The following is a 26,754-nucleotide window of genomic DNA, read 5'->3' as shown; positions in this document are numbered from 1 at the left end:
GGCAACCCCTGGTGTATCTGGTTATCCCTTATTTCTAATTTTTTTTAAGCTTATTTATTTATTTATTTTTATTTACGTTTATTTATTTTTGAGACAGAGAGAGACAGAGCATGAACGGGGGAGGGGCAGAGAGACAGGGAGACACAGAATCAGAAGCAGGCTCCAGGCTCTGAGCCATCAGCCCAGAGCCCGACGCAGGGCTCGAACTCATGGACCGTGAGATAGTGACCTGAGCCGAAGTCGGACGCTTAACCGACTGAGCCACCCAAGCGCCCCTAAGCTTATTTATTTTTGAGAGAGAGACAACACAAATGGGGGAGGGGCAGAAAGAGAAGGGGGGCAGAGAATCCCAAGCAGGCTCTGCACTGTCAGTACGGAGTCCGATGCTGGACTCGAACTCATGAAACCGTGAGATCAGGACCTGTGCCGGGATTAAGAGTCAGACACTTAACTGACTAAGCCATCCAGGCGCCCCAGCCCCTTATTTCTAATAGCATATCATTTGGGGGGAAATAAATCAAATCACAAGGTGCAAAATAATGAGGTGCTTATCACTAAAACTAAAACGAACCCAGTGAATTCCCTCATCAGGTTCATCAGGAACTAATACTTATTCAAGCTAATCTCTACCTCCAGCCTGGAAGTGACCTGGGGCTCTGGGCTGTGTGTTAGCCAGAGTTGTCCAGAGAAATAGAAGCTAAACACACACACACACACACACACACACACACCCTCTCGCGCGCGCACACACACATACACGAGTGGGGATTTTATTTTAAGGAATTGTCTCATGCAATTGTGAGGGCTGACAAGTCTGGAATGTGCAAGGGAGGCCAGCAGGAGTTTGTCAGTACTGCAGTTTTGAGTCTGAAGACAGTCTAGAGGCAGAATTTCTTCCTTTTCAGGGAAGTCTTTTCTCTTAAGCCCTTCAACTGGTTGGATAAGGCCCACCCACATTATGACTGATAATCTGCTTTACTCAAAGTCTACTGATTTAAAACGTAGTCACATTTCAAAAGCACTTTCACAGTAACATCTAGACTTGTGTGTCGACCAAATAGCTGGGCGTCATAGCCTAGCCAAGTTGACACATCAAATTAACCATTACAGGCTCCATACTTCTCAGCCAGGAGAGATATCATGCTAGTCCATTTTTTTTTTTTTTGTCATTACTAAAGCCAAGAAGTGGATACAGACACTTTAGAAACATTTCAACATCAAAGGCTAAAATTAAAATAAGTTTTAGGTTAATAATATGAATAAATTACAATTAACGATACTCCTCTCCCCTGACTGTGTCCTCCACCATTCTAGAAACAGCCCAGCCATCTGAGATACACAGACTTGTTAAAGTTTGCCATTGAAAATAACAAATACAGATCAAAGACCTAACCTGGACACTTGTTTTCTGCAAGGGGGAATCAGAAAGGAGAAGTAGATAATCAACCGGAATGAGAGTTTTTAGTGCCGTTGTGTCCAACCTTTGGACCAGGCGTTCCCGGGTGGACTAACGCTGTTGTTGGCTCATCCAACCACAACTTCTTTCTCTCTAGCCACCGACCAGCCAGGGGTGGCCAGGGACATGGGACATAATTATGGCTAAAGAGATTTTTTGGTTCTCTTGAGTTTCCAGAAAAGTCGTTGCTTTCTCTCTACAAAGAGACAGATTGGACACTTCTGGATCTAATGAAGATGGGGTCATAATACTCCACCCTACCTCTCCCACAAAGTATGATGAAAACCTGAGGCAGAATATACAAACCAACTATCTGAGGACTTCAAAAATAAAATAATAATAGTGAGTTGGGGTAATCAAAACTCAAAGAATGATCCATACCATGGTGAATCCTCCTCCCATAGGATCTTGGCTCAGATTCTGAGACAGCCATAATCTGGAATGGCACAGACAAAAGAAAAAAAAAAAACCTACAGGAAAAACTCTCCCCCTGGCTAATGGACTGGGAAGGGGGCTCCTACAGGATAGAAAGTAGGGCGGTGGTGGTGTTTCCATTTATTTTTCTGTCATTAGTTTTTGGCCCTGCCCCAAGGCAAGCCTAAGTCACAAAGCCATACTCCTGCCATAGTAGCATCAGAAATAACAACAGAGATGGCCTCACAGACACCTAAAATTCAGAGAAAATCTGTCTCTTGGACCACAGGAACTGGGAAAAGGGACTTCCACAGTCTGGAGAATGTATGTGAGAAGTAATGCCCATTTCCCCTCTCTTTTCTCTTGTCATTTCACCCTAAGATGTAACTAATCATGATAAGTATGTGACAGCTGAAACCCTGGCTTCCTAGCCAGTGTGCTGGGGAAAAGAGCCCTTTCTTGGGGGCAATCATAGAGAGCGGGAAACTTCAGAAAGAGGTGTTTTAAATCTGTCTGTGAAGCCTTGGGATTGTCTCTGGGCTGTGCACATATGGAACTGACCCAATGCAACAAAGCAAAGCTTTCGAGAACTGAACTACAAGGTAGACCACCACCCCATTGGCCCCTAATTATGCATATGGTAGATGGACTGGATAGGCACAGCAAAGCCTTAGGAAGAAGATGAACATTGGAACCACAGCCCCAAGAAGGCAGATCAGGACTTGCATTCTGAACTTAACCAGACTCATTGCTTATGAAAACAAATTATCAACAAGAACAACAATCTCCAATCCATATCAACAGGACCCCAAATCTCATCAGATTCAAGATATCCAGGACACAATTACTTGATATACAGAGAAGAAGGAAAATCTTAGCAGCTCTCAAGAAATCATAATCAACAGGCACCAACCCTAACATGACACAGATGTGGAATTATCAGACAAAGACATAAAGCAACTATTATAACCATGCTCCATGAAGTCAGGCCAAACACTGTTGAAATGAACGAAAAGATAAAAAGGTGTCAGCAAAGAAATAGAGCCTCTAAAAAAAGAAACAAATGGAAATTATAGAACTGAAAAGTACAGGAATGGAAATGGAAATTTAAATGGAAATTTTAAAAAATTCATCAGAGGAACTTAGTAGAAGAATGGAGATTATAGATAGTAAACATGAACAAGATAAACTTGAGAAAACTAGAGACCAATGTCCCATAAACAAAGACATAAACATATCTAAAAAAATATTAGCTAATTGAATTGAGCGATATAGTAAGAGAATACCACATCACAAATAAGTAGGGTGTATTCTGGGATTGCAAGACTAGTTTATCATTAGAAAATCAAATCAATCCATAATACTAACTGGCTAAAGAAGAAAACCCACATGATCCTATCAACAGATGCAAAGAAAGCATTTGACAAAATTCAACATTCCTTCATGGAAACAAAACACAACTCAGCAAACTAGTAATAGAAGGAAACTTCTTTAACTCCAAAAGGAGCATTTACAAAAAGCTTACAGGTAACATCATTTTCAATGATGAAAGATTGAATGGTATTCCATTAACATCAAGAAGAAGGCAGTGATGGGCACTCTCATCAATCTTCTTCAACATTGAACTAGAAGTTCTAGCCAATGCAACCAGGTGAAAAAAGAGAAAGAGAGAGAGAGAGAGAAGAGAAAATGCATATAAAATGAAAAAGAAGAGAGAAAACTGTTACTATTTTCAGATGACATGCTGTCTACATAGAAAATCTCAAGGAATGTACAAAAGTTTCCAGAACTAAGTAGTGGCATTAGCAGGGGCGCAGAGTGCAAGGTCAATATGCCAACAAAACAAAACAAAACAAAAACCCAAGCGTATTTTTTATATATAGCAGTCAACAATTAGAAACCAAAAACAATTTTTTTAAGTACAATTCACAATAGCTGCAAAAGAGAGTGCAAGCCTAACAACATATATGCAAGATATTATAAAAATAGGCTGAAAATGACAAAACTAAGATAAAAGAAATCAAAGAGCTAAATGGAGAGGTATCTAAGTTTATGGATTTGAAGCCTCCGTATCATTTGTGATATCGACTCTCCCCAAATTCATATGTAGATCTAACACAATGCCAATAAAAAATATGAACAAGGTTTATTTTTTTTTTTTTGTAGAGATTCTTCAGCTGATTATAAAATTTACATGGAAAGACAAAGCAACCACAGTAGCCAAAACAACTTGAAAAGGAGCAGGGTGAAGGACTCACAGTATCTGAATTTAAGAATTACTTTAGAGTAATAGTAATCATGACATGGCATTGGTGTCACAATAGACACCACAGACCAATGGAACAGAGCAGGAAGCAAATGTGGCCAGTTGATTTTTGACAGAGGTACACAGATAATTCAATTGAAAATAGTCTTTTCAACAAATGGTAGAAAAATTGGGCATCCATAAGCAAAAATTGAACCAGGGGCACCTGGGTGATCCAGTCGGTTAAGTGTCCGACTCTGGGTTTCAGCTCAGGTCACGATCTCAAGGTTCATGGGTTCGAGACCCACGGCAGGCTCTGTGCTGACAGTGCTTGGGATTCTCTCTCTAAATAAATAAATAAATAAATAAATAAACATTTAAAAAAAAATTGAGCCTTGACCAATACCTCAAGACTTATATAAAAGTTAACTCAAAATAGATCGTAGACTTAAATCTAAAATGTAAACCATAAAACTTTTAGAGGAAAACATGGGAGGAAATCTTTGTGACTTTGGGTTACCAAAAGCACAAACCATAAAAGAATAAACTGGATTACAACACCACCAAAGTTTTGCTCTGTGAAAGACACTGTTAAGAGGCTGAAAATTCAAGTTACAGATTGAAAGAAAGTATTTGCAAATAAGGTATTGAGCAGCATATATGAAGTACATGCAAAATCCAACAATTAAAAGACAGCCCAAGTAAAAAGAAGAAACGTCTTGAACAGACCCTTTACCAAAGAAGGTATATTGATGGCAAGTAAGCACACGAAAACCTGCCAACCATCATTTGTCATTAAGGGAATACAAATTAGAACCACAATGAGACAACCCTACAAATCTACCAGAATGTCTAAAGGATAAAAACAAAAAAAACTGACAATGCCCAGTGGTGGTGAGGATACAGGACATTTGGAACTCTCACGCATTGCTGGGGGGAATGCAAAATGGCACAACCCCGCGGGAAAACAACTCGACAGTTCCTCGTTAAGTTAAACTTACTCTAATCGTCTGACCCAGCAATCCCACTCCTAGGGATCTATCCTAGAGAAATGAGGACTTTTGTTCACACAACAATCTGTGTGTGAGTGCTTACGGCAGAGTTATTCATAATTGCCCCAAACTGGAAACAACCCTATGTCCTCAACAGGTGCATGAATAAAACCGTGGCACGTCCATACAATGGAACGTATGATGGCATAAACAGGAACGAACTGGATCTCAGAGGCATGAGAGGAAGTGAAAAGAGTCAGACTCAAAGTGTTTGATTCTGTTTGTACGATACTCCAGAAAAGGCACACGGTAGGAAAGGAGACAAATCAGAAGTTGCCAGCGTTTAGGGCTGAGAGGAAGGTCTGACTCCCAAGGGGCACCCCAAGGGAATTGAGGGGCGATCCGTGAATTGTTCCATCTCTTGATGGTGGTGGCCAATTCAAAGCACTTCTGAAAACTCACAGCACTGCACAACAACAACGATAAAAGTGCCTTGTACTCTTTGTAAATTAAAAAAATATATACAAAAAGGGACTGATTTGGCTATTACTATTCTTTGCCCCTGTCCCTTTGCTCTTCCCACTTGTTGTGGCTGGAAGGTGGACGTAATGGTTGGAGGGGCAGCAGCCTTTTGGTGACTGAGAGGAGAAGTGAGGGTAGAAGCCAACAGGCCAAGGCTGGTGGAGGGAAGATGTGGACAGAACTGGGGTCCCTTGCTGCCTTGCTGGACCCTGGAGCATATTCCTCCCGACCAGCAGCTCACCAAAGGTGGAAGGCACCCGCACTGCCTGCAGGCAATTAAGGGCTGCATGGTCTGCAGAGAATTTAAAACGGTAACAAAGCCAACTGGAAGTCAGACTGCTTTTGTGCCAACAGTTCCAAAAAATGCCAGTGATGAAATCCTCCTCCTCCCCCACGGAAGTCCTTCATTAGTCCAAACGCTGAGCAGTTGTGCCGGTTACCATGGGGTCTGAATGTATGTCAGCCACAGCCGGTCACCGACAGGACCCACGTGGACTGACCTACAGGCATTTGCTTTGAGTAAGCCGGCGAGGGTTTCCCTAGATTCAGATCCATTTGGGTGTGGTTTGTAAAGGGTCACCCCTGCCATTCTGCTTCACTCTTTTACATTTTAAAGTATTTTTTTAAGTTTATATATTTATTTTGAGGGAGAGAGAGGGTGCAAGCAGGGGAGAGGCAGAGAGAGAGAGGGAGAGAGAGAATCCCAAGCAGGCTTCTCGCTGTCAGTGCAGAGCCCGATGTGGGGCTCCAACTCACGCACTGTGAGATCACGACCTGAGCCAAAATCAAGAAGAGTCAGACACTCAACCGGCTGAGCCCCCCGGGCACCCCCCGTCCTTTTAAAATTAAACACAACTTCGGAAGCTCTGTGTGGTCATATAGAATGACAGACTTGGAGTAACTCAAGTTCAGATTCTCTACTTTTACAGACTTTGTGCCATCATTGTTTGCTACGAGTCTAACACATACAGGGATGTTTATACACGTGTGGTCACAGATTGCACTCAGGCGAAGCAGGATGATTCAGACTGTTACGAAGTTTCTGAGCGTTCTCTGAATTCACCTCCAGGCCGAGCACAATGTTCATTTAAAAATACGTAATAAAACATGCTGCTTTGAAACGTATGCTGAAAATGATTTTGTCGGAAAGAGAAGTGATTCATTTCGCTGTCACATATGCTAGGTAGGCAATGGCTCTTGACCTCTTGTGAGATAAATACACGGATATTTAAGCCACATTAAATAGGTATCCTGTTACTTGCAGGTGAACCCAAGCCCGCGTTTCTTGCACTCATGGGTGGTCCTACAAATCTTGGGGAGAACTGGTTACATGACTCCACACCATCAAAACTTTGATTTCCTTTGGAAATCATCTCACAGCAGTTCGAAGCTCTCCTTGGTTGCGACATGGGTGTCCACACTTACCACCTGTTCAGCCTTTGCAGGGGGTAAACGTTAATCAGAGGGAGGGTCTCTTGGGGAAGTTGATCTCTCTGATGATTGAAGTGGAAAACAGAATTCCAACATGGAAGAATTCAGTTTGCTTTTCAGGCATACTGATTTTTTATCTTGCAATGCAGGGACAGAGTGCCCTATTGGAGCGCTCCTAAAGCATGATGGCCACATGGGGCTGCATGGTCCCGTGTCACGCTGGCTGTTTGTCTCCCAGGAGAGATGGAGAGGGCCTGGCCACATCCCCTTCCTCCTCCCTGGGCCGCAGTCTCCGTGAAAGCCAGGCTGACCTCTTGTTCGTTTATTCCTTCTCTGCGTTTAGTTTCATCCATCGGGCTTCTTCTCTGTGTTGGGCACCATGGGAGTCCCAAGGGCACAAGAGGAGCCAAACGCACCCAGCCCTTGACCTTTCGGAGCCCACATTCTAATGGGAAGAGAGAAGAGACACAAATAGTCCCAAGAATCAGTGTATAATTATTAGTTGTGCTAAGGGGTTGTGAAGGGAAAGTCAAATTGAGCTAGGAGAGAAGACAGGAGTCACAGGCTTAGTCTAGGCAATGCTTACCGAGGACATTGTGGTCCTGATGGGGCCAGGCCACTCTTATTATCCTCTGCTCTAGAAGTTACCGCCGCACCCCCATTTTGCTTAGGGGAGTTTGAGTGGATTCTGCCCCTTGCAATCAACCCTAGAGAGAACCCTAGAGAGAAGATTAAGCAATAAAAACCATTCTGAATTCAAAGGAATCCACATCAAACGGGGTCATTCTAGGCGCCCGGAAAGAGGACAGAAGATGTTTTTGAGGGGGGGGGGGGCCTTTCACTGCTTTTCAAACAATATTGCCAACGTAAAGGCCATTTCTCAGTAAGGGGATGCTGGTGAAAGTGAGCAGGGGGACACAGTGGCCCTCTGGTCAGTGGAAGGGCCCCCCGTAGTGGTGGAGAGGTTCTTGCAGTTTTCCGACCCAGGAGGGAACGATGACATTAATTCCAGGCCTTCAGAAGAACAGAAAGTAGTGCTCCCAGGAGCCCAGGCACAGCCCTCTGGCTTTGCTGGGAGTTTCCCTGTGTTAAAATGCATTGGCTGTGAGTCAACATTTCCCTCGCAGTGGGGGGCTCTGCGCCTGAGTTCCTCGGCCTCATTTCCTTCCCAGGACCCGGATGACTGGCAGGCAGCTGTGAATGACAAGCCCCCCAAATAGGGGAGGGGGGTTGGCAGGGAGGAAAACAGCCCTGACTTGGCAACAAAGGTCTTAGCGCTTGGGCCACGTGACTAGCATCCAGGCGCATCGCATCCAGAAGTGCACCTCCGGGCGGGCACAGGACGAAGGCTTGCAGGTATTAGGGACCGTGGAGCCAGTGGGAAAGGCAGTACAGAGAAGGGCTCACACGAGGGTGGGGGCATGAGGAAGAGAGAGACTGGCAAGGGTATCCTGGCTGGCCTCAACGTGTAGATTGCCAGCGCCCTGTCTTTCAGGAGACAGGTGGATGGCCAGGCCGCCCCCTGGCAACCCCCACGGGACATGAGCAAACACTTGATTTTAATAAAGTCTAGATAATCTAAAAAGTTGCAAAGAGAGTACAGAGAGAATTCCCTCATACCCTTCCCCCAATGTTCCCGCATGTTGACATTTTACGTAACAATGGCACATTTATCCAAAGGGAGGACATGAATGCTTGTAGCACCCTATTAGGCACGCTACAGGCTTTATTTGGATTTCCCTAGTCTTTCCACAAATGAACTTTCTTGGTTCTAGGATCGAACCAGGATTCCGTGACACATGTGGTCATCCTCTCTGCTTTGTGTTCCCGTAGGGATCTGCGACAGTTCCTGTCTTCTCCCCCCCCCCCCCCCCGCTTTTTTTTCCTCCATGACCTTGATACTTAGGAATAGTTCTGGTCACGCATTTTGAAGGCTGTCCCTCAGTTTGGGTTTGTCTGATGTTCCGGCACGAACAGATCGGAGTTGTGAATTTGGGGGGAAAGTACCAGAGAAACGAAGTGCCCTTTCCATCGTATCATCACAGGTACGTGCTATGGATATGAGTTATCACTGGTGATGTCAACCTTGATCGCTTGGTGAAGGTGATGTCTGCCAGGTCTCTTCACTGTAAAATCAGCATTTCCCCCCCTTTAGTTTGTTAGAGGTGATTGTGAGTCTTTCTTATGCTTTGAGATTGTTTGGGGTACGATTTCCAAATGTAGGTCCCGATTAAAAAAAAAAAATGCCTCCCGTCCTAAGGAACGTGATTCTCTGAGACTGCAATGTAATTACTGTACAAGGTGCTTTGGGAGGTCCGGGTGGGTCTAAGCAGGTGCCAGCAGGTTAGATGAAGACGGGCTTCCAGCTGAGGTTTCCGGAAAGCCCGAGTGGGCTGGGGCAGCAGGAGGTGGGGGAGAAGGAATGGGGGGCCACGGGAGCAGGCTGAGCCGGAAGTTGCAAGAATGGCAGGTTTAAATGGGACCTATGGCAAATTAGGGGGCATCTGTGAGGGTGGTGCGCTCGCATACTTTCCCGCACCTGACTGGTTCCATGAGGCACTCGTCCAGATTACGGAAGCCATCTGTGGCCATTCTGCTTGGCCTGTGTGGCTTGTAGACCCCTGACCGACCTCAGGGTCAGCACTACGGTACTAGATGGCCAGGAGCCCCATTCAAACAATTGTTAAACTACAAGGGGTCTGCTATGGGCGATGTGCGTATCTGACCGAGTTTTGCCTGGTGTCTAAGAATGTCAGTACTTGTCATCGATCAGAAGGAAATCTCATACCCACTGCAAGCAAGGGGCCCGGGGAGAGCAGACTGTCCCGACGTCTGACGGGTATGGGTTCGTAGGAGAGTCTTCTGGGGGCTCATCCCCTGTATTGCCCCACTCTGTTCATCAGAGGCCAGCCATCAAGCTATTGTTCCAAGGGGAAGGCTCTGGGTCACTTTCGCTGCCTTCTTCAAGTCACAATGACTTTTAGCAGGCAACATCTGACAGTACGGGAGCCCCTTGCAGCCCTGGGTGAAATTATGATAACAAGAGAAAAAAGCTATTACTGCCACCATGCTTTCATTATGCAAATGATATTAAGATAGGCTGTGTGGATCGCCCCTGGCTATGCTATAATCTCCATGCAGTGATTATAATGTGTCAAACTTAGTCATTTTGATTATGACATGTTAATTACATGCCACCCTCATGTAGACATGAATATTATTCCCCGTCAGACAAAACACAAATTGGGGCCATTGTTAGTTGGTTAGTTGTGTGTATGTGTTTTAACTTTTTTTTTTTTTTATTAAATGGATTAAAAGATTTAAAAGATATGTAATATTGCAAACTAATTAAATACCGGCCCGCGCCTCTGTGCTCTGCTGGTGGGGAGGGGGGCCGTGGCTCACTTGGACTGCTTGGGTTGCATTTTTGTGCTCTGGGCGCCGTTGGCAAAACGGGGGGTTTCCTGGGAAACAAGAAGCCTGAGTTGTTGGGAAAGGGGGTGGGAGGGAGCGGGTAGAGGTTGGTAGGGAGGGGTGTCAGGGAGCATTTGAAAACTCCAGGCCCCATGCGGATTGGGAGAGAGCGGAGAATAGCAATTAGAAGCCTCATAGGGATGGCTGAGCCAGAAGGGCCCTTACAGACCTGCCAGGCCACTTCTTCTTTCACAGATGAGGAGATTCAGGACTGAGACAGGTCAAGGAACTCGTGCAAGGTCACCAGGCCAGGCTGAGAAAGAGATGGGACACAGCCCTGCCCTGTGCCTCGTGACTTGGGACCGCCATTTCCCTGTGGCAGCGGAAGGGCTGGTCTGGCCTTAACGGGAACCATCACATCTCCTCCAAATGACCACATACAGTCATGGGTCAGAATCAAGTTCAAGCTTCCCATCTGGGCACCCACGGTCCCCCATAGTTGGGCTCCATTCTACCTGTTTTTCAGGCTAGTCTTGTCTACCATAATTCCTTTACTTCTATGCATATGGTTTCCACCTCGTTTTCCTCCAAACATACCTTGAATCTTCATTCCTTTGGGCTTACACAAAATCTGAAATAATAAGGGCTGGTGTCTGTTTAGTATATTTTTATTGGTATCTATTTAGTATGTTCCAGGCACCATTCCAAAAATAATGGTTATTTGTATGAATTCACAAGTATCAAGTATGTTTTATTAGTATATTCACAAGTATCAAGTATGTTTATTTAGTATATTTTTATTGGTATCTAGTTACTATGTTCCAGGCACCATTCCAAAAATAATGGTTATTTGTATGAATTCACAAGTATCAAGTATGTTTTATTAGTGTTCCCATAAAACAGATAAGAAAACTGAGGTATAGACACAACTCAACCCAGGGCAATCCTGCCTCTAGAGCCCACTCTTTAGACTTCTAGAATACGCTGCCTCTCTGAATTAATGTCATGTTTCCTTTCTTCTTTAAATTGTATTTGTCTTTCAAAGCCCATGTCATGTCACTTCTTCCCCAGGAAGCTTTCTTTGCTGTAGGAGATGGTATTATTATTCAAGAATAAGTTCTGTATGTCCCCGTTCCATTGACAGTGGACATGTTGCTTGTTTTGGTCATAAGATGGAATGATACTCAATGTGGGACTCGCTCAATGAAATGTGAATAGAAATGACAAGGAACACACCCAAGCGGAAGCATTACCAGCCAGTTCTCTCTTTTCTGGCCACCGGGACAAATAGAAATGTCTTAGGGAGGGACTGTTGCCTCAGCCTGGGTTCTAAAATGAAGAGAACAAGGCAGCTGATCTACATAGAGCAAGTTAGAATAAATAGATGCAAACCATTGCTATTGTGAGCCACAGATAGTTCCGGACATTTGTTACCCCAGTGTAACTTACCCTATTCTGACTGATACACCTGCTTATGCATCCCCAAAGAATCTGTCCTCACCCCCGGCTTCCTCACCCTGCACTTACTCTCTGTACCTCCTGGCATGTCCGGACTGAATGGTTAGCTAACTTGTCACGCTTCTCTTTCCTTAACAGGACCGTCAATGCCTTGAGGGCAAGCCATGTGTCATACACCCGTCTGCTTCCCCTACACCCTTAACACACACCTAGAACAGTCTAGGCACATAATAGTTTCTTAGCACATGAATACCTATTGAGTTTTTGATCAGTAAAATGATTTTACTGAGATCCCATGTGGCCAGGCCAGGGGCTCTGGTGACATCATTTCCATCTCTCCTCACCCTTCTTAACATCCCGTCTGCTCTCAAAGCCACCATTTGTGTGCTGGGGACCTGGGAGAAGTCTTGCATCAGAGTGGGTCCTCTCAGGGCTGGGAGAAGGGATATTAAAGGTTGAAGAGTCAGCCTTGGTGAGAGGGAGACTGTGGGAAAAATAATAATAAAAATAAAATAATAAAGGTCAAAGAGTCCAACAAGCAAGCCCATCCTCAAGTTCTTTCACTGTGTCTCCATGATGCACCATTCAGGTCTACATCCAGCCTTAACATCTTGGGTCCCAATTGCTTCATCCTTACATGTCAGTGCGCTGGACCAGGTGGTCTCTCCAAGATCCTCCCAGCTCTATGACTATAAGTCTGGGCTCGCTGTTGATAGTGGTGGAGGAATTAGTGAAGGGAGAGGACCATGGATCTGATATCTCTCCCATCTCCTTTGAGGTCTCTGGGCTGAAGAGAGGAGATCCCGTGAGGATTGACTAAACAAGAGTGGCAATCAGAGTAGGGTAGGTGAGCATCAAGGTCAACAGCCAGAATCGGGTAGGTCAGTATTAAGGTCAAGAATCAGGGCAAGAGGCTCATCCGAGATCAGAACATCCAGCATCAGAGGAGGTCTTGCTCTGATGGTGGTCTCAGATGTCCATCCTGGGTCCACCCACTGGCCCCTTTCCCTTCCAGGCTAATGCCTTCGTACTCATCCAGGCTTTCTTGATGGAGGTGGGGTTGGGGGACAACAGAGACCTATCAGCCATCAGCATCGGAGTCTGAGGCTGCAACTTTCACCAGTGGGCGTTGGAGGTGAGCTCATCTCCATATGAGCCCCTCGGAAGTCACCAGGGGTTGTACAAATGGAAGGGATTATCACTGAAATATAATTTCAACAAAGATGGCACAATGCTCTGTTCCGCTGTGATGAAATGTGTCATTAAATATAGAAATAGATCAAACACCTTCCCACTGAGATCCTCTGGTACCAAGTATCTAGGTGAAAAGCTGAGTATCTGTGAGAGCTCACAAAATGTGAAGGAGGTGGGAGGAAAAAAAAAAATCCCTCACTAGGGAGATATACTTAACTAGACTTATAAATAGCCTGATCACAGCTCGTTTGATTAATTTGGGGAAAAGGAGTAAAAGTGTTTTGCCAATTCATCAGATTTCATGCTTTCAAAGCAGTTGCTAATGTAAATATTAGCATCCAAAATGAACAAATTGTCTTTGGTAATTAAATGCCCTAATTTACAGGTTCTATTACCAGAGAGCAGAGATAATTTTCCCCTTAAATTAACTCTTCTCCCTTTCTCCCTTCTCCTCTCTTAACTTGATATTCTACATTAGTGGGTGTGCTTGTAGACAGAGTGGGAGGAACGCTGGGTAAGCTCTCTCATGCTCTGAGCGCAGAGGCTGAGTTAGTTCCTAGAGACAGAGCTCAGATAGAGTAAAGTGGGTTAATCTCTAGAGAGTTTAACTTCCGTTGGATGTCGCAGGGTGAACACAGTCCTGAAAAAAATGGCTGTTTGGAGGCCCCTGGCCTTGGCCTATGGTTATGGGGTCAGGAGACCTCCCACTGACTGTGAGATCTGCCTTCTTATGTTGCCTCTTCCTAGACAGGGACATTTCCCTTGGAAACCTTCAGCGAGGAGAGGGGAACATTGACCTGGCCCCCAAGGCTGGCACCAACTGCTAAGTCATCATGTTTGGTCTTTGCAATACCTTCCCTTTCAGAATTTCTCCCATCTCACAAAACTCCCCTAAGGAGCCCAAGACTGTGCCCCACTGCTCCGTGGCGGCTCTACGTGTCCTATTTTGTCTTCCCAAGCTGGGACCAGGGGGAGGTGAGTCAGGCACGTAGGGTGCAGAATTTAAGAAAAGTGCAGGGTCAGCATTTGTGGGACCCGCAGAGTGAGCTTCTCCCTAAATCTGTACCTTGGACACCTCGCTAATCTTGCCCTAGTCCTGGCCCTGCCACGGCTCGAAGGGAGGTTGGCAGAGGCATCAGTGCCCCCTCCCCACCACCCCTCACTGGTTATTCCACTAACATAGACCTGGGCTCGTGGACCTTACAGGTGGGAGGAACCACAGAGCAACCTTGGTCCAGCCCCTGAGCTTTGGGGATGAGGCAGCGAGGGCCCAGTGACGTCCAGAGTCTTGCTTAATTTTGTACACCTGGATGGGGGTGGTGGATAGAGCCCGTGCTGTGGGCTTCCTCCATCAGGAGGCCTGCCAGCTTCCTTTGTGAAGCTGAACCCCTGTCCTGTGAGCCAGACATAGAGGAAGCATCTCCACATGTTGGATGTGGCCGACTCTTGTTCAGCAAGGCTCACTTCCCTCTGAGAAGCCTTCGCTCTCATCACTGCCGTCACCTCCTTGCCTGCCCGTTAGGCACCCCCCTTGAAGAGGCCATCTTCAACCCCTGCCTTCTGAGATGTCCTGAGCGCATGCCTAGATTTCTGTGGTTTTACACCCAGAAGGGAGAGAAATCTAGAAATCGCCTTAGGAGCTCGCTTTCTGCATTAGAAATGGTGTATCAGCATTTGGCATTTTTTCCAACCTCTTGGTTATGTGCCTTTCTGAATCTTAGAGTCTTGGAAAGTTAAAACCTACAGTTCTGAGACTCCCTCGCAGCTAGGGTTCTGTTTGAGAATTCAGTTCATTCCACTTGATATACCTCCATGACATTTGGAAGCCAGGGCAATTTCCCTGAGGGTGTCGCGAGCGCTGCAAGAAAGCATGGTGTGGACACCTGGGGTTTCTGCAGGAGCCTTTTGGGTATGAGCACTAGCTCTGCGGGTGTTGACAGACAGCTGTGGTGTGAGAGCATTGCCTCGTCACCCCTGGATCGCACTAAGGACGCTGTGCTCTCAAATTCAATAGATCCACCGTGGGCTCCCAATTCCCACCTTCCACGAGCTGGTCAGTTTGGCATTGATTGCGCATGCTCAGGGCGTTAATTCTGGAGAGCCAGCCTCCAGCTTCTTCTTTCAGCTTTTCCACTAATTTTGCGAACAGCGATTTCTCAGGGTAAATCATTTTCGGTTTAATATAAGCGGAATGACTTCCTTTCCTGCGTGAACTCTGGCTGATCCTTTGGTTGACTTGGCTAAAGCCTGCTTTCTGGTGTCAGGCCACCGTCTCCCAAATGTTTGTCATTTTCAGAGGACTGCTTCCCCCCACTGTAGGGTGTTTACTCTTCAATCTTAACAGCTTGCACATGTCAGGACCCACACATTTGACCCAACATAACAGCAGGAGATGGCAGTGGGTGGGGGTGGGATCTGCATTACAATTGCTCCTTTAGTATATGGTTTCTGTCCCTTGTTGTCCCAATCAATTAGAATTGCTCAGACATGTACACACAAAGTTGAAGTCCCAGCGGGCACCATATGCTAGGACATGAAAGATCCTCTAGAACCCAGGGGTTTTTCTGTCCAGAGAACTAATGTCCTAAAGCACCAGGCCCAAAGCTACTAAATGGGTGGTGCTCCTATGAGCCTTAATGGATTGGTTCCCATAAATGGAGCCATTGAAGAGTAAAGACACCAGCTTTGACAAGCTCCCTGGAAAGCCCGTGTCCTGAGCAGAGTTTCCAGATGGAGGAGGGCAGTTGAGGTCTGAGGGCATTATCACCCGGGGAAATGACAGGGCGGAAATGACCCACAGTGACCATCCAATTATGCCTAATCACATATCCATATATTGGGGTTCTGATTCAGACTATTTTCATACTGAATTACTTACACATTGCTGCGTAAGACCATAGCCCCCCAAAACTTGAGTGGCTTAACATAACAAGCATTTATTACAGCACACAGCTTCTGAGGGTCAGGAATCTAAAAGCAATTTAGCTGGATGGTTGTAGCTCAGGGTCTCTCATAAGGCTGCTGTCAGGATGTCTGACCTCCTGGTCCATTGGAGAGCATCTTGGAGATGGGCCACCACACGTACTTTATTATTATTATTATTTTTTTTTTTTTTTTGCCAAGGTGATGTTGTCATGCATGCTTTATTCAAAGCAAATTTTAGTGGGCAACACTCTTTACCCAGAATTCAAGTTTTCTGACCCTTAATCTAACAGTGTGGGCTGACCAACAGATCCAAATGTAGAATTTGGAGTTTGCTGTCTAAAAAAATTAGAAGTATTTCCATGTCTTAAATATTGCAATATGGATATTTTAATTGCTTTGGTGTTAGGAGGAAGAATTTTTTTCCTAAATCTGAAATAATATTTTAAGTACATTCTTGAGCCCAGGGAGTGAACTGCTTACTTCTTGCTTGATCATGGTGGATGTTGACTGGGACCCTCTCTTGCCTTGTGCACTTGGGTGCACCTGCTCCTCAGATCAGCTCTGTCCTCTCATTTAGTTTTTCCAGGAGACAAAGCACAAGCCACCAGCCCATTAAGATAACTTTGGAACCACTTAAGATGGGCTATTTCAAAAGGTACCAAATTCCCTGATCTTATAACTGAACCATTTAACTAGATCATCCTGTAAAGAGAAAGTGCGTTAAAAATACCAGTTAATTACTTTTTTTTTAATTCCCAAGGCACAAATAAGTCCTAGTTAACTGTCTTTGCACATTTATATATTTAGACATCAGGATATGACTATATAGCAGTCAAAGAGCCAGCAGGCACTTAGGTAGAGGACAACCGATTCTAAGTAATGGCCTGGCTGCCACTTGCTGTTGGTAGGTTATATTGAAAGACCCTGGGAAGAAAACCCTAGAAACCAAGGCCTTGTTAGCAATTCTTTTCTGGAGAACACACATGCACCTTCATTAGAAGTGTCAACATGAAGAAATATTAACACCTTGATGTGCCGGGTGAATAGAATCCAAAGGCAGGTTCAATGGACTTGTCAGAAGCAATTAGCATTAAAGAAATCCCAAGGATTAAAAATTTAATAAAATACAATTTGAGGGTGACAAAATGATCATCTTTTTCTCCCTCTCTGCATTTGGACTTTAGAGCTGTCCATATGACAAAGGCCTTGTATGGCGAGGGCCTCTTAAAATCCATTCATATCACATTAGATACATCACATAGAAATGGTTCTTATGGACTAGTCCATAATCTATTTTATTTCTGGAGGGACATTTCATGTGTCTGGAAATCCAACTACCAAGCGGTCCTAAATGTTTGGAACCAAATACATAGTGGATTAATGAAGGAATAAATGGTAAGCCCCAGCCAAAGTAAATTTCACCTACTGATGCATAGAAATTCAAGCCCTTTATCAATAGGAGAGGCTGTTAAGCTCTATCTCAGAGCCCTGGAACCCTTAATTTTTGCATCAGTGAACGAAGATCAGTTATCTGGCTCCTGGATAATCAATATATCAGGATCGGTGAACTAAGAAGAGAAGTTGCTCCCAGAGGTAGGCAGTGACCCTAGTAAAATATGACAGGTGAAGCCCCCCAGAGAGGGAAAAGACAAGACACTGACAGAAAGCCTCCAAAAACTCAAAGATATACTCAGGGTTATAAAGGCAGGAGACAAACCCTAAGTACCCTCCTAGCTTTGGGGGGAATTCGTGCGTTATGGCTCAGTCCAAATTCATTTATTTATTCCTACACTTATAGAACATTTACGTTCCAAACAGCTGCCCAAAATGAAGAAACTGGCCACTATATTGGGTAAAATCTAAAGTCTTCTAGCCCTACTATTCTGTAATTATTTATTGGGCATTCCGTGAAAAGCCCATACTGGCCATTCTACATTCTCTGAATCTATTTCCAGGTGCCACTAAATAAAAACCCTAACTTGCATTCAGCTTATTCAGTAAAGAAGGCAGGAGAGCCTAAACTGCTTTAGAAAGATTTTCATCTTGCTGGGTATAATTTGTCAGTGTTGGTTCTCATCTGGGAGCACAACCCAGTAGAGTGGCACCTTTCCAGGGAGGCAAGAAACAAGACATTAACATATACATCTGTGAAGGATGGGAAGGAATAAAGGCTGGGTAATACAGTTTCTATCTTGGGATTAGAGGACCGGTACATGTTGGGAGTGTCAGAGCCTCCTGAGAAGCCAGGTGAGAACATCCCAGAACTGCAATCCTCCCAAAGTCAAGGCCTTAGCCATAGTGTTGGTGGAATCAAGAAAGCGGCAGCCCGTGAGTATGGAACCACCAATAGGGGAACCCTCCTTCAATGTCAGGGTGACTCAGGACCACTGCTACACCAGGCGACATAATTTGACCTGCAGAGCTTTGAATCAGTATAAACCAGGGGGTGATGGTATTCTCTTGAAGTGTCGAGATTATTGAATGCACTTTGGGTTTACTGAAAGATTTGTTTATGCCTTCCTGGGTCCTCAACAAACGCCAGCCTTCTCCCAGAGTTATAGGTTTTCTAAATTGGAAGAGACTTCAGCGAACTTACTTGTTCAAAAATGATCTGGGCCCCCTAGGTGTGTTCCTTGTTCAGAGTACCTCCATGGGCACACGTGGGTACAGCTTCATTGCCCTCTGCCCGTTAGAGGAGACTACAAGCTGCACGAAGTGATGAGACCAGGGTGGAGACAGTCTGGGACGCCATGGCCAATGGCAGCCGTAACACACAACGTAAGGGGAAGCATCCCAACGAACTGAACCAGACTTTGTTTTCTTCATTTCACAGAAAATGGAGAGTGCCAGTACGGGAGAACTAGGAAATTATTAGAGGACTATGTAGCCCACGTGGAGTATAGAAAACTATCTCCTTTTTTTTTCTTTTTTTTTTTTTTTTGCAGCTAAGGGCTGGAGGGTTGATGAGGTTTGGGAATGTTTCCTAGTCATCTGTGAAGTTAGAGGCAGAGCCAGACTTGAGCCTTCCTCCCCTGCCCTGGGTCGTGCTGTTTCCTGCTGCCCCACAGTCTGAAACTGTCCATGGTTATTCTCTACACGGGGCAGGAAAGAGGGGCTTCATTTCCTGAGTGAGGGACCTATGACTTAGGCATTAATGACTTGTCTAGGGACACCCATGTGATGGTTATCTAATCTTTTAAAGAATCGTGTTCTAGTTTCAAAGGTGAAGTCAAGAGCTGGTTCTTTCCTTCCAGCTAAGTGAGACCTTACACAGAGAGTGTTGGCACACTAGATGGGAGTAAAAGCAAGTTTTGGTGCTTTTCCCTAAAACCCTAATGCTCTTGCAGAGGAGAGCGGGAGAATGTCAGGATGGGGTTCAGATCTGGCTGGAGCCAGGCGGACCTCATAATCTACATATCCTTACAAATTAATTAAGTGGTAATCTAATGTCTGTATGCTTGAATTTTCTCATCTGGAAAACAGGGCCAGTAACAGAACTCATTCCATAAAGGTGTCGAGAGGGTGAAATGAGTTAATACATACAAACGGCTTTAATACAGCGCTTGGCACAGAGTTAAGTGTTAGGTTGTCCAACTTGATATATTTACGTGACATTTGGAGGCCAGGGCAAGGCGTCACTTGGCCAAGAGGAGAGTTAAGAATTATAGCTTTTAGTTTTCTATGCAGGATACGGTCAGCTTTTCACTTCTCACTATCAGGCAGAAAAGGAGGTGCGGATTAATTGTGAGCCAAGTGCCCAGGGTTTAAACATCTCAGTACAAGGGACAGAAAGTGAAGAAATAAGCAGAATCAGCAGCCCTCTATTTGCCACTTGAATTCAAATTCAATTCAAGACAATTGGCTTGAATTTGGCCAATGAATTGAGCCTTTGATGACATTGGACTTTGGTCCAGACCTGATTTGTTCATTTTAGCCACTCTGACTGGCGTGAGGTGGTATCTCAGTGTGGTTTTGATTTGTGTTTCCCTGTTTCTATTTTTCCACCAATGTTTACTTCTCTGTACATCAACGTGACTATCTGTCAAATCTATACTTAGTTCGGTTTAGCAAACATTTGCTGCGAGATGTTGTGTGTTTGGACACATTGCTGTAAGACTTGGTGACTTGGACGAAGGACAGGAGCTGGAAAGGCAGCCTTCTTAGCCTCCTCCTCATCCGCTTCCCCTCCATCTATACTCCATCCTTTGTTCTTCTTTAGCAAAACTCTTCAGAAGTCTTCTCTTTACTTCTGCCTCCAATTTCTCCTTCCTTTCTCACTTGAACTTGCCCCATTTATTTTATTATTTTGTTGTTGACACTTATTTTTGGGGAGAGTGCAAGTGGGGGAGGGACAGAGAGAGGCGGACAGAGGATCTGAAGCAGGCTCTGCGCTGACAAGCTGACAAGGATGAGCTGGACGTGGGGCTCGAACTCACGAACCGCGAGATCATGAACTGAGTCCAAGTCAGATGCTCAGTCCCCTGAGCCACCCAGGTGTCCTGAACTTGCCCTATTTAAGCTTTCACCTCCTCTTCTCCACTGAGATGGTTCTTGTCATCCTATTCCAGATCTAATAGCCCATACTCAGTCCCAGTTTATTTAAACGCTCGGCAGCATGGAACACAGTCGATCACTCTTTCTGCCAAAACACTTCTCTTGGCTTCCAGAGCACCCTACACTCCTGTTTGTCCTCCTGCTGGACTGGCTGCCGCTTCTCAGCTTGGAATTGGATCCTTCAGGGCTCAGTTCCCAGAGCTCTCCTTCTCTGTCTCCTCCTACTCCTTCGGTGGTCCCCTCTAGTCTCAAGTGTATGCTGAAGAACAATTGTAACTCTAGTCGGAACTGCTCCCAGTTCAAGATTCACGTATTCAACGGCCTGCCAGACACCTCCACTTGGATGTTTAATAAGCATTTCAAACATCCCATTGTCCCACTGATCTCCTAATCCCCAAGCCTGCCATTTTTGGTAACTGACACCTCCCTCCCAGTGGCTCGGGTCAAAAACCTTTTGATTTTTTTCTTCATTCTTCTCTTTCTTTCGTACCCCACATTCATCAGTGATTATGTTTATCTTTGCCTGAAAATTACTTCAAGAACACGAGCTCTTCTTCCCACCTCCACTGCCACCCCCAAGCCATTGCCATCCCTTGCTTAGAATATTGCAGTCGCCTCCTTTTCATCGGTCTCTACTTCCGTCCTTGTGCCTCTTTCATTAGCCCTTGACGTACAAGCCTATTAAAGTCAGATCATGTCACTCCTCGACTCCACCCTCTCCCCCATTATGACTTCCATGCCAGAGTCCAAGCCCAAGTCCTTATGGTGGTCAGCTGAATAATACTCCATGGTATGGACACACCACAGTTTGTTCCTTCACTTGTCTATTGACGGGTGCTTGGATTGTTTCCATTTTTGGAATGAATGATGCCGCCATAAACATCGGCATGCCGGTATCTGTTGAAGTCCCCGTTTTCAATTCGTGCGGGTATATACCTGGGCGTGGAATTGTTGGCTCACACGGTAATTCTGTGCTTGACTTTTTGAGGAACTTCCAAACTGTTTTCCGCGGCCGCTGCACCCTTGTGCACCCCCACCAACGGTGCACAAGCTTCCCGATTTCTTCACGTCCTTGCCAACACGTGTTATCTTTTGCTTTTTGGAGAGTAACTGCTTCTTGTTTTTCCTTGAGGGAGTCAACCATCCTCCGGTCTTGGTGCCTTGCTCTTCCTGTTCCTTTTCCTTGGAATATTCTCTCACCAATATGCGTGGCTTCCTCCCCCATCTCCTTTAAGTCTTTGCTCAAAGGCCTTCACTATTAAAATTTCGCCTCCGTTACCAGAGTGCCCTAGCCACTTTCCCCTGCTGTAGTGTTTTTTTCCAGGCCCGGAAAGTTACAACTTTCTAACTTACAGGATAATTTACTATTCCTATACTATCTGCCCTCCCCCACGTTTGTCACTGCTCTACCCCAGTGCCGAGAACAGTGCCTGATTCTTAAAGGAACTACTGCAAGAAATAACTGTGAAATTAATGAGTGATGTCAGAGCTGCGTCACCGTAAAGGGCGAGCTGGACTAAGCTAGGCAGAGAGGGAGAGGGGAAGGGAGAGGTTTTCTGTGTTGAGGGAACACATGGGTTGCTATGGATCGGGCCTGCTTAATGTCATGGATGAGGGTCTTCTCGAGGCAGAGATCCCAGAGCTGCGGAACACATCGCTGGATTTTCTTTGCTCACTGTCCGTTAACACCTGTTTCCCCTGCAAGCACCGAAATTTGCTTACAGGCTGCCGAGCGACCACTAGAGTCTGCTGAGTTACGACAATGTGGATGTCAACAGCCCAGCATCCCCCAGCAGTCGCGTGAGAGGAGAAAGTCTACCCATCTGTGCCTGGATATAGGCGTATACGATTGTCATCTCGACCCTACTGTTGTTCCAGTTATTTCAGTACTAAGTGCAGGAACTTCGAGCTCAAGGCTCTTACGTGGTGCTGCTGCCTCCTGCTGCTACAGAGGGCTGGAAAGTCCCCTCCCCATCTGGGTCAGCAATGGGATTTGCCCCGGACCACGGTGGTGCCTGCTCCGTGCCGTCCCCGTGCTCTCTCAGGGAACCTAGAGCATCAGAGGAGATGCATGAAATCGTGACAATTTGCATCGCGGTTGGAGTAAATTGAGGGGAGCTGGCGACAAGTGCTGGGAAGTGTCCTCCTCTCTCTGACACCCTTCGCTTCCAGCTCCGCCAGGCAGCAGCTGGCTCGGGGACTCGGTCAGACTTCAAGGCAAGTAGAAAAAGAGGAAGAAAGGGAGGCGAAACAGATCTTTCTGGTCCGTTTTCTAAGTCCAAACCCTCCTGGAGGGAGGGGCTTTCTGGGCCCTAAAGGTGCTATGTGGGCTTCTGTAGATGGAGAAGGAACATTTCCTATGGTGTCCCAGAGGCAGCCCTCTTCTTGGCCCCCAACTTGCCCCGGGCATCAGAGAACATGGATGGGAGCATAGAAGCAAATCTGAGTGAGTTATTTTGCAGCAACTCACAGCCACCCCTACTTCTGGCCTGACCCATTTTCTCCAACTACAATGTGGCTCTAACAATCCCTGCTCGGCTCTCCATCTTGCCTAGAGGCTACTAGAGTTCATTAGATTAAAAAAAAAAAATCTATAAACTACTCTGAGCACCTTGGAGGTAAGTGCTCTATAAGTACAATGTAATAATAATAATGCTACAATAATTACCTTGATTAATTTATGCATAAGACAAAAAAAGATTCTTAATTAAGAGACATTCCAACAGCGTGAACACAGGCCCCATATATTGGAAAGTAATACCACCAGCAGGGATTCTAACTCTGGGCCAGAATGACAAGGATAATGAGCCACTCACCCTCACTCTGAGCGTCCTCTGCATCTTTTGGGTTCTCGGTGACGACTATAGGCTCTGTGGCCAGCAGACTGGAAAGGCAGAAGATGAAAGAGAGGAGTTTGGGTGTTAAAATTACGTAAGACACGAGCTAACTTAACCTCATCGCACTGCAAGTAATTAAAAACCAAAGGTAAGCTAGTCAGTGGCATCAGTAAAATTCATGTTTTTCTTTAGATGTAGTCAAGATTTATGGATCGCCTATTGACTGGCCCTCCCTTCCCTAGATGGCAGCTGACATCCGTCCTGTGACTCTCTCCTCTTCTAGTGTAACTTTCTGCAGTCTTCGAGGCCCTGTTGGGTGACAGAAGAATTGATTCTAGCGAAAGTGTTAATGGCTAACAACAGCAGTGTTTCCCCTGGGTACTTACTCTGCATTTGAACTGAAGTTTTCAATGTTTGTATTTGTAGAAACGACTAGACATTATGACCCTCGACTTAGGCTGCTGGGGATAAAAGCGTTAGAGCATGGAGTTCACGGCGTCCTTCGAATTATAGGGCCAAGCCATTTGGCACATGAGGCCCTTCTACAGGTGGTGTTAGAGGCTGAGAGATAGAATGGGCCTACAGCTTTCTATCAGCAGACCACGTTAGCCCGTGGCTCATGCTTGCCCCTCGTGTTTTCACAGCAAGTCTGTGAAACGGATCTTGATTTCAGAACCAGATCTTGATTTCAGAATCAAATCCCCCCAAATATCTGCTCCAGGTCCTGTCTTTGATCTACTGACATCATTACCTTGTGCTCACTCTCAGCTGGGAACCGTACCACTGCCTATGAATTATCCCGGCCAGCGTAGAAGCTTATCATGAGACAAGCCCGCCCAGGAATGGCTGGTTTTCTGCAGTGGGGTGTCGTGGAAAGAGCCACCTACAAGTTGCATCTTTGTAACCTGAGTTTTATCTGCGCGACTCAGAGAAGACAGCTAAAGGAACCCTTTGGTAATAACCCTCGTGTTCTCATGCCTGTCCGGTCTGGAATAGTTACAAAAAATATACTGTGCTTTAACCTATACCCGCAGTTTTAGGCATAGTCATTCATACGTGCTGTCGAAATTCTCAGGTATGCAGCAAGGATGGAAAAGCACATGAATTAACACCCGGGTGTGCAAGAGCCAGGCACAGAGTCTGCTGGTGTGGAACATACGCCTGGCGGAGAAAGCACCTTGGCCTGGGAACCAAGACACCTGGACTCGTGTCCCACCTCTGACACTGACTGAGCCCTCTCTGGGCCTCTGCCGAATAAAAGGGCAGCACGATCAATTTCTAGGTCTTAGTTCCCATTCTGACATTATAGGACTCTATGCATATCATGTACCCCAAATGGCCCTCATCCACACGAGATGTATGACCCTGCCTGAGGCAGTTTGCACGGAACAGAAATCAAAACCATAAGCCACAGAGCGGAAGCTCCAATGGTAGGATTTCCAGTGTTATCATTATGGGAAGAATGGGGACAATGTTGAGGACTGAGGGCGAGGTCTGCCAGGTCACAGGTGGTGCTTGATCTACACAAGGTCAAGGTGTTCAATCTGGGCCCATGGGTACCAGCAAGCCCCCGGCACCCGGCTTGGGCTCCAGGTATAAACTTAGGGGGTCTGTGGGCTCACTGTGGGCTGACTATTTAGTTTTAATGCCCAAAACCAATTTTAAATAAAATAAAGGAACCCCCTAAATATTCTATATGGGGCTTTCTTTTTTTTAGAGGGACATTTCAAGACTAGTTTCACACAGGTTTAGCCGAAAGGGAAATTAAACTCTACATTTAAATGGGAGATTACGCACAAAGGAATCCATTACTTTCAATATTTCTCAGCAGGAGGGCTCAGAGTTATTTAAATAAGTTTAGATATTAAACCTAAAGTAGCCATTAAAGCAATGTGGATTTGTTTGTCTGTTTTTTTTTTCCCCCAGAAATCTTTTTTTCCAGCTGACTGAAAAAATCCATTGCTTAACCAATGGAGGATATTTTAATGCATTAAAAAAAAAATCCAGGGACTTTTTAATATAGCACTTCCTTTGAATTTTTAAGTATCATCTTACGGTAAGTGTCATCCTTTGGACAGATTAACCAAAGCGCATTCCCTTCCCCGCCCCCACCCTGGGCAGAACAGTGCTAATATAAACACCGACATTAAACCATATTGGCTATGGAAGAGGCTTTGATTGTCATTGAGATTATTTTAAAAGTTATTTAGGCCCCCCTGTTACATCTCTGCAAACCACTGAGAAAACGTTGCGCCGGGTTTCTCTTTGCGACATTTCTTTGGGGATTCATAAATATTGATTGTACCGTAAAAAAATTGATGGAATCTTGAAACAGACTGCAGTTGAGGCAGCTGGGGAATTTACTCAATTTTTCTCAATCGCTGCAGTCTATAAAAAGAGGAGATTTTGCAAATTGTTTCTCACCTTGTCTTTTTAGTATTTAATAGCTCTCAATTCTATAGCCTTCTGAACCATGCGCTGGGCATGTTTTCTATCAAAACAGAATCAGGCCTATTCAATGGGAATTAAAAGGTGGGAGCCGGTTATGAGTGGGTTAAACTCTGCCCTGTCCTCCACCTTCTCTCTTCCTCCCCTCCTGGCACCTTCTCTCAGTTTTCTGTGTCCTGCTGCTTTGGTCATAGCCCTGCACCTATCCCACAGATGCCCACATTGTGCCCTGGATTATCCTTTCTCTTCCTGTCCCAGGGCCATGATGGAAATGAAGTCAAAGAAGCCAATGTCAGAGGCTCGCTGCGGTCCTGCCTTTCACTACTCTTGGTAGCTATTAAACCACACTCCTAGCAAGATAACCCTGCTCTCACTTTATACAGCAGAACTCTTCACCATCCTGGCATCCTGCCCTCCATCTGGCTCCAAACTACCTCTTTAATCTTATTCTCACCACTGTCCTTCTGGAACCCTAGTGTCTTTGGTCCCCTCGTTGTCTGTCCCTCAAAACAACTACTACAGGCTTATACTTTTCCATCATTCCTGGAATGTTCTCCTTACCTTCCTTCTGTGGCAGGCAGAATAATGTCATCCCGACCCTCTGCCCCCGTGTCTACGTTCTAATTCCCAGAACCTGTGAATCAGTTAAGTTATGTGGTAAAGGGAAACTAGGGTTGCTAATCAGCTGACCTTAAGATAGAGGGATTATCCTGCATTATCCCTTGGGGCCCCGTGTAATCACACGGATCTTTAAAAGTGGCAGGGGGAATTGGAAGGAGGCATCCGAGAGATGGCAGTGTGAGAAAGAGCCCCAACATGGCTGGCTTTGGAGGATGGGGCCATGAGCCAAGGAAGGCAGGTGGC

At 45.5% G+C, this 26,754-nt stretch overlaps 1 long non-coding RNA gene across 1 annotated transcript in view; it reads left to right on the top strand.

Annotated features, from left to right (window-relative positions):
* Nucleotides 1–25,855, top strand: part of LOC109275749 (uncharacterized) — a 43,560-nt gene extending 17,705 nt beyond the window's left edge. The window contains exons 2-3 of the long non-coding RNA XR_002084350.2: nucleotides 24,211–24,396; nucleotides 24,518–25,855. This is a non-coding gene — a long non-coding RNA (uncharacterized LOC109275749). The remainder of the gene's footprint in view (nucleotides 1–24,210; nucleotides 24,397–24,517) is intronic.
* Nucleotides 25,856–26,754: the final 899 nt, after the last annotated feature.

This window comes from Panthera pardus, unplaced genomic scaffold (assembly GCF_024362965.1).
Source record: "Panthera pardus isolate Hobbes unplaced genomic scaffold, ASM2436296v1 HiC_scaffold_15, whole genome shotgun sequence".
Lineage (NCBI taxonomy): Eukaryota > Metazoa > Chordata > Mammalia > Carnivora > Felidae > Panthera > Panthera pardus.
Note: the sequence above shows the minus strand (reverse complement) of the source record. Positions and strands in the feature narration are given on the sequence as shown.